At 41.2% G+C, this 8,491-nt stretch overlaps 1 long non-coding RNA gene across 1 annotated transcript; it reads left to right on the top strand.

Moving 5' to 3' along the window:
- Nucleotides 1-410: 410 nt before the first annotated feature.
- LOC132405184 (uncharacterized) lies at nucleotides 411-7,501 on the top strand. Its single transcript, XR_009515781.1, has 3 exons — nucleotides 411-523; nucleotides 5,769-5,914; nucleotides 6,037-7,501. It is a non-coding gene; the product is annotated as an uncharacterized LOC132405184 (long non-coding RNA).
- Nucleotides 7,502-8,491: the final 990 nt, after the last annotated feature.

Consider the following 8,491-nt stretch of genomic DNA (forward strand, 5'->3'; position numbering starts at 1 on the left):
TAGATACAGAATTTAATTTAACTAAAGCGCCGCACTGTTTAATCCTCATTTTTCTTACACAATGTCTTGTGGTTTTACATAAAATTTGAAAGGTAAGTGAATTACTTATTTTTTTCCTTATCCGGATACATGCCTTCCTTTTCTCTTCAAGTCAAGTCAAATTTATTGTCATTTAACTATATACAGGCATATTGTCAAATGAGACATTGTTTCTCTGATCCAGGATGTAAAACATAGTAGTACACATAATGCACAATAACTTATGAAGGTAAAGATAAAATCTACAGATGATTCATGCATAAATAACAAACTGAAGTACATAAGTTAAATATTCTTAAGTACAGAACAGATTAACCAGTGACACTTTGAATGCAATGCAGCCAGGAGCTCAGAAGCCTAATGACCTGAGGGAAGAAGCCATTTCCCATCCTGCCCATTCTTGTTTTTATGCACAGTAATCTCCTGCCTGATGGTAGAAAGTCAAAGAGGATGCTGGATGAATGGATAATGTCTCCAATGGATGGTAGGGATAACCTTATGATTCTCTCTTCTGCTTTCTTTTTTAACTTTGAATCTTTATTCTAACTCTTCTTCCAACGGACTATTGTTTTTTTCCAACCTTCACCCACAATCCCACATCAGTCAAAAATCAGCATTTTCCTGCATTATGTTTTGAAGCTATTCTGAAAGTTTAATATTGACTCCATAAATAAATGCTTAGCAATCAAGTTTAACACTTGGAAACTATAGGAAACCCTAAACTAAATAATTCCATAGGAAAACCTAACCTAACCTAACCCAGACTAAGTAACAAATTAAAATGAAAATCTTAAACATTGTGTATTAGAGGCTGAGATATATCCTAGAATGCACAGGGACACATCAGCAGTGTTGGGACTTGAGGTCTCCGGGTGCTTCAGCCTTTCAACATCAGACTCCCTCACACAGATGACCCAGCCAGCGTTGATCAAACCCTGTCTTGTATCCCAGCAGCATTGGTCCATGGGTCACGCCTCCTGATCCATAGCCATCTGGAGACTCACTCAACAGTCACTGTGAGAGTAGAAGATCTTTGTGCAGAAATGTGTTAAAGAGAAATTAAATAGCAGCGCAGTAGGGAAGATGACTCCACCACTTCCTTCACCTTATTAACTTCTTCACTCAGAGGGCAGTGCGAGTATGGAATGTGCTACCAGCAGATGTGGTAGTTTCGATAGGTTTGTGGATGAGAGTTATATGGTCTTGTACAGGTAGATGGGTCAGCATGGACTAGATGGGCCAAAGGGCCTGATTCTGGCTGTAGTACTCTATTACTCTGTATCTCACTTGATCTCAGTCATCTCGATCACTGAAAAGGTCACAAAGTCCTCTCCCTTTTATCCACTACCACCCATACCCCTCACACCTTTCCACCTTGATCTCCTAACCATCTCTACTTGAACTTCCAACCCTTCCTTAGATGTCTGATATTTGGTCCTCCATTTTCCTTGCTATTTCATCACAATATAACTTCAGTGGGGGTGTTTGGGGTTTCCAGGGAGGGGTAACGCCTCCGGAGAAGGGGTTTGTGTCCATTCTGGGACAGCTCACTCACCCTTGGTCCACTCCAGACACTACACTCCCACCCGTGGCTCCATATAGCTGTTTGCACATGATAGCAGGCACACCCCAATACAGGTGGGCTAAACCAGGTGCTGGTAGCCAGCAGGCCTCATACCATGGTGAGATAGGGATGTGAAACCAGCTCCGGCAGATTGGGTGGATGACATCAATAGTGAGATCCAACGGCCAGGAAGGTGGTTCTGCCGCACCTTGTGGAGAGCAAAGGGCATGACAAGGCACAGAAGGAGTCATGGTCAGCCACTGTAAAGAAGGAAGTCTCCAGTTGTGATGACTGCTCTTACCACTGTATTGAGACAGTGGAACTGCCCAATTCAATGGTTTTTTCACTTAAAAATTCTCCTGTACAGGTCTCATTGTCATTATCAGATGAGATGGACAATCTAGACACTGGACACTAGGATACTACAGCACAGTACAGGCCCTTCAGCCCTCAATGTTGTGCTGACCCATATATTCCTTTAAAAAAAAGTACTAAACCCACACTGCCCCATAACCCTCTATTTTTCTTTCATCCATGTGCCTATTCAAGAGGCTCTTAAATACCCCTAATGCTTTAGCCTCCACTACCATCCCTGGCAAGTCTTTCCAGGTACCCACAACCCTCTGTGTAAAAAACTTACCCCTGATGTCTCCCCTAAGCTTCCCTCCCTTATCTTTGTAAATATGCCCTCTGGTGTTTCCAATCGTGCCCTGGGAAACAGGTACCAGCTATCTACCCTATCTATGCCTCTCATAATCTTGTATACCTCCATCAAGTCCCCTCTCATCCTTCTACGCTCCAAAGAGAAAAGTCCCAGCTCTGCTAACCTTGCCTCATAAGACTTGTTTTCCCATCCAGGCAACATGCTGGTAAATCTCCTCTGCACCCTTTCCATAGCTTCCACATCCTTCCTATAAAGAGGTGACCAGAACTGAACACAATACTCTAAGTGTGGTCTCACCAGAGATTTGTAGAGTTTCAACATGACCTCTCTACTCTTGAACCCAGTACCCCTGTTAATGAAGCCTAGCATCCCATAGGCCTTCTTAACTATCCTATCAACTTGTGCAGCGACCTTGAGGGATGTATGGATTTGAACCCCAAGGTCCCTCTGTTCATCCACACTCTTAAGTAACTGACCATTAACCCTGTTCTCAGTCTTCTGGTTTGGCCTTCCAAAAAGTATCACCTCGCACTTACCCGGATTGAACTCCACCTGCCACTTTTCTGCCCAACTCTGCCTCCTGTCTATATCCTCTTGTAACCTTCGACAACCTACAGCTCCATCTACAACTCCTCCAATCTTCGTATCATCGGCAACCCATCCTTCCGCAACTTCCTTCCACAATCAATCAATCAATACAATTATTGCATCATGCAACAGAATTTCTTCCTTTCTCCGTCTCCATATTTGCAGCAAATTTATTCCTGAACAATTTTCTACCGGAAAAGATCTGAACCCTGATTTTTGCTTGATAATGATTATCATACCCAGAGAAAATGTGAAACAAATCAGAAAAATACTGGGAACACGCAGTGCCCCATGATATATGTTCCTAACAGTGATCGATAAAGGAATTGATTCAGTGTATGGAGTGTCCAGGGAGGGGGAGCACCTCGAATGAAGGGGCTTGTCGTATCTATTCTGGGACAGCTCATTCACCTTTGGTCCCCACCAGACATTCATTTGTGGCTTCAAGTAGCTGTTTTCATGCAACAGCAACCACTTCCCAGTACACTGCTTCAACGAGCTGGCTAAACCAGTTGAGGGTAGCTGGCAGCCTCATACCCCAGTGAGATAAGAACATGCCTGTCCCAGCATGCAAAGTCCTTCCCCATGGTTAATTGTCATTCAACCATACACAAATACCTATGAATATAGCCAAGTGAAACTGTGTGAAGGTTTAGTTATCCTTTGACAGATTACCTCACACTAACACCTTGGCCAAACCATAATCATAATCGTAGGGTATTCTGGGAAAGCAAATGTAATGAAAAACCAAAGGAGCTGCAGATTCTGAAAACCTGAAATAAATTCCCCAAAAATACTGGAAACACCAGGTAGTTTGGGAAGCTTCTGTAAAAAGAGAAGAGCTAATATTTCAGGTCCTCGACCCTTCAGCAGAACTGAGACAAAGACAAAACAAGTGTTAGTTTTGCGGTGCAGGGAGTGTTGGGAAGGAATCAATAGGATAAAAGGAATATCTCTGATAGGATGAGGGCAGGATTTGTTTTGTGTTATGCTGACAAGGAAACCATCTGGTTGAAAGATTAATAGAAGCATTTAGAGAGAGAGAATGTAAGCAAAGGGACATATTCCATAGAGCTATAGGAAATGTCTATGATAGAGAAGAGAGAACAGCGGAGCAATATTACATTTCAATGGCCTACAACAGAATGGGACCTTTCTGCTTTATGAAAACCTGTTACCTGCAAATGTTAAATTTGATATTTATTCTCAAAGGGTGCAATGTACCCAGACAGAAGATGTGCTGTTAAAAGAAATGTGAGAGCAAAGAGAATTGCAGACTTTTTTCCTCCTCTTTCAACTGTGAGCTATTTGCCAAGCTTTTGGCACAAGCTAAATGTCAGCTTAACTTTCCCCATGTTCAACTGAAATACCCTCCCCCCTCATAAGAACTGTGTGTGTAAAGGCATACATGGGAAAATAAGTCATACAGAGGCTGCAATTTTCAGGTTCAGTTTTGCAATTCAGTTGATCTATTTATGCACAATACAAGTATAATCTTGTTTTATCATTCATGCCTTTTACTGGATCTCTCAGATTACCAATTTAAACAGATACAACAATGCCACAGTGTTGATAGAGTTACAATATTTTGAACATTACTCCTTACATAATTCATCTTACAAACTTCTCCACCCTCAACTACAGCAGCAATTGGGAGGAGTTTGATAATTCCCTTGTCATTACGACTGAGCCTGCCTTCTTAATGATGTCTTCATGTTACCTCCCTTGCTCCATTGCCCGTGAAGTCAAAATTTCCTCAGAGATATCAGGGACTTTGTCACTGAACCCATATTAATCTCAAATGTTTTTCTTTGCTTCTTTTAAAACAACCTTATGCTGATTTATTGCTACATTGAGCATATACTTACTGAAATCTACCAGGCCCCATTACTGATTAACACTGGAAATGGCTACTGTTGTATTTTGTAACTCCAACACGGACTTGTGTTCATTCTCATTTTTACTTTTAGTGAGCTGCACACGTATGATGGGGCAGCATATTGGTGGATGCCATTCACATACTTTTACATGTAATCCACAATGCATTACGTAAATAACAAAAAATGCTTAATCAAGCAATGTATTTACAATATTACTCAGATATTACTGAATATTTTACACAACAGTTGCCCTTTCCCTTCTAAAACTGCAGGTATCTGCTTTTAACTTCCATCACCTGAAAGCTTATATCGAATCTCCCTCTGTCCTTTCCTCTATAAGGTCCTTAAATAATTGTAGGTTTACTAATCTGCCACAATTAATTCATGAATGAATCTTCCTTATTTCTAAATGAAATGGGCCAAATCAAAACCAAAATATTCATTTTCCAAAATAAACAATAATCCCATCCCATGCTTTTCCAATTTTCTGTAGTGGGGACAATGATGTACCTGGCATTCCACCTAAACCTTTCCTCTCTCATTGCTCTGTGAGCTTATGTTTTTATGATTCCTTGATATTTGAAGCCAAAATATCCTCAACCCACACAAAATGCTGGAGGAACTCAGTAGGTCAGAGAAGATCTATGAAGAGGAATAAAGAGCCAACGTTTCAGAGTGAGACCCTTCATCAGGACTGGAAGGCAATGGGGAAGAACCTAGAATAAGAAGGCAGGTGAAGTGGAAGGAGTACAAGCTGGAAGTTATAGGTGAAAGTCGCTGAGGAGGGAGATAGGTGGGTGGGGGACAGGGAATAAAGTGAGAAGTTGGGAGGTGATTGGTGGAAAACATAAAGGGCTGAAGAAGATGGAGTTTGATTGGACAGGAGAGTGGGCTATGGGAGAAAAAGAAGTGGGGGACATCACAGAGAGATGATGGGTAGATGCGGAGAAGGGTTAAGTATGGAGCCAGAATGGGGAAAGGGAAAAGATCCTCAACATTGTCTTCACTTCTCACCCATCAATTTTCATTACAGAGTCCTTGAAAGGTATTTTCCAGGCCATCTTGTCTTTGTTGAATGTTTGCTGCCCTTTCATCTGAATCCAATGTATGACTTACATCTAAAAAGACTGAAGATTGGCTTTATTTGTCACAAGTACATTGAAACATCAAAACATAAAGGTGAAATACATTGTTTATGTTAACAACCAATACTGTCTGAGGACAGCGCACATGTGTTGCCATGTTTCCAGCACCAACAAAGCATGCCCATAACTTACTAACCTTAACCTGTATGTCTTTAGAACGTGGGAGAAACTGGAACACCTGGAGGAGCCCCACTCGGTCAGCGGGAGAACATATAACTGCTGACACACAGCATCGGAACTGATCCACTGGCACTGTAATAGTGTTTTGCTAATTACTGTACTTCTGTGCTGCCCATCTCTAGAACATCCCAACCACTTTTTGTTACTCTGTTTGGATTCATTCTTGGATAAGAGTCAATTGTTTGCTATTTGTACTTTGAACAGACCGAAGGCATTGCTGCTGACACCTGCTGTAACTTCATGCTCTCATTATCAATTCCAAGTTTTTCATCAGCCGTTGTTTCAGGTTCAACAAGTCTGTTCAGATCCGCATTGTTTTGCTTTATTGCAAGCTGGCTTTAAAATACTTATAAAATTTTTAAAAGGGCTTGTTAGGTGAAGGGAGGATGTTTCCTCGGATTTTGGAATCGACAGGTAGACTATTTTGGGCTGAGATTTTCATTCCGAGGGTGGAGGATCTTTTAAAATCTTTATCCCAGAGGACTATGAACTCAATCATTATGTTCATCTGGATATTGAGGGAAGTAAGGGATAAAATAGGTTGGCAGAGGATTGGGCATAACCTCGATGAACAGTGGAGCATGCTTTTGTTTCCATGGCGACATGGTAGAGTAATTGTTAGCACAATATTTTGCAGTGCAGGCGACCCTGGTTCAATTTCTGCCACAGCCTGTAAGGAGTTTATATGTTCTCCCAGTAACTGCATGGGTTTATAAACACTGAATCATAGAAAACCTACAGCACAATACAGGCCCTTCAGCCCACAATGCTGTGCCGAACATGTACTTACTTTAGAAATTACCTCTGGTTACCGATAGCTCTCTATTTTTCTAAGCTCCCTGTACCTATCCAGGTGTCTCTTAAAAGAGACTATTGTGTCCGCCTCCTCCACTATTGCTGGCAGCCCTTTCCACGCACTCACTACTCTCTGCATAAAAAACTTACCCCTGACATCTCCTCTGTAACTACTTCCAAGCACCTTAAACCTGTGTCCTCTCATGTTAGCCACTTCAGCCTCTGAGTATCCACACGATCAATGCCTCTCGTCATCTTATACACCTCTATCAGATCACCTCTCATCTTCCGTCGCTTCAAGGAGAAAAGGCCAAGTTCACTCAACCTATTCCCATAAAGCATGCTCCCCAATCCCGGCAATGTCCTTGTAAATCTCTTGTGCACCCTTTCTATAGTTTCCTGTAGTGAGGTGGCCAGAACTGAACATAGTACTCCAAGTGGGGTCTGACCAGGGTCTTATATAGCTGTAACATTACCATCTTTTTCTTCTAAACTCAATCCCACCGTTGTTGAAGGCCGATACACCGTATGCCTTCTTAACCACACAGTCAACCTGTACATGTGTTCTTGTTTCCTCCCACAGTCCAAAGATTACCTTTTGGTAGGTTAATTGATCATTGTGAATTGTTCTGTGATTAGGCAAGGGTTAAATTGGGAGTTGCTGAGCAGAATAGCTCAGTAAGTAAATTATTCCTCACTGGATCTCAATAAATAAATAAATCCCATCAGTCTACTCGACTGACTCAGTCCAGTTTTAATTTAAACTAATAGCACAGATTGTAGGGGAAAGAATAGTGAGGGCTAATAAGGTGAAAACTCAACTGTTCATTCATTTCCATCGACGCTGCCTGGCCTGCTGAGTTCCTCCAGCATTTTGTATGTGTTGCTTTGGATTTCCAGCCTCTTCAGAATTTCTTGTTTTCATAAAGAGGGATGTGGATTGTGGCATCATAGTTACAGGGAACCCCAGACAAAGCCTAGAAGTAGACATATGGAATGTTGCAGTGATGACCTCCTAGCCTCAGGAACATCACTAATTATGCTATAGCGTGCAGATGTTGGTGTAAGAGAGAAAAAGGATTTCAAAATTCAAAGTAAATTTATTATCAAAGTATGTGCACCTCACTTACAGATTCAGGTACTCACCGTAAAACAGAGAAATAGAATAGAATCAATGAAAAACTACAGACAAGCAAACAATGTCAAGCAGCCATTGTGCAATTTGCTGTTAGACCTGAGGAAAATCACTTTATTCTCTAAACTGATTATCTGGTAACCTCATCAACAGAGAATGTAAAAGTTGTACCAAATTTGTGATTTGGTAGAATAGATTTGACTGGGCTGGTGCACACCACTTTTTTTTAATAAATCACCGATTATTGCAAACACCAACTCTGGGTGGCTTTTTTGTTTGCTCCTAGTCATGAATTTAATGAAAATTACAAATCCTGAGGGATGCAAAATGTGGTATTGATTTACTAAGCTCCATTTTGTGCTGTTATATCAAGCTTACATCAACTTTGATTTGCTTAGCTGCTGATTGCATCTGTCCATAAAAGGACTACAGATTCATAGCGAGCATTAAAACAAACATTTGACAATTTTGGTCCAAGCATTTCAATGAAAGTATGCACAG

The sequence above is a fragment of the Hypanus sabinus genome, chromosome 15 (genome assembly GCF_030144855.1).
Source record: "Hypanus sabinus isolate sHypSab1 chromosome 15, sHypSab1.hap1, whole genome shotgun sequence".
NCBI lineage: Eukaryota > Metazoa > Chordata > Chondrichthyes > Myliobatiformes > Dasyatidae > Hypanus > Hypanus sabinus.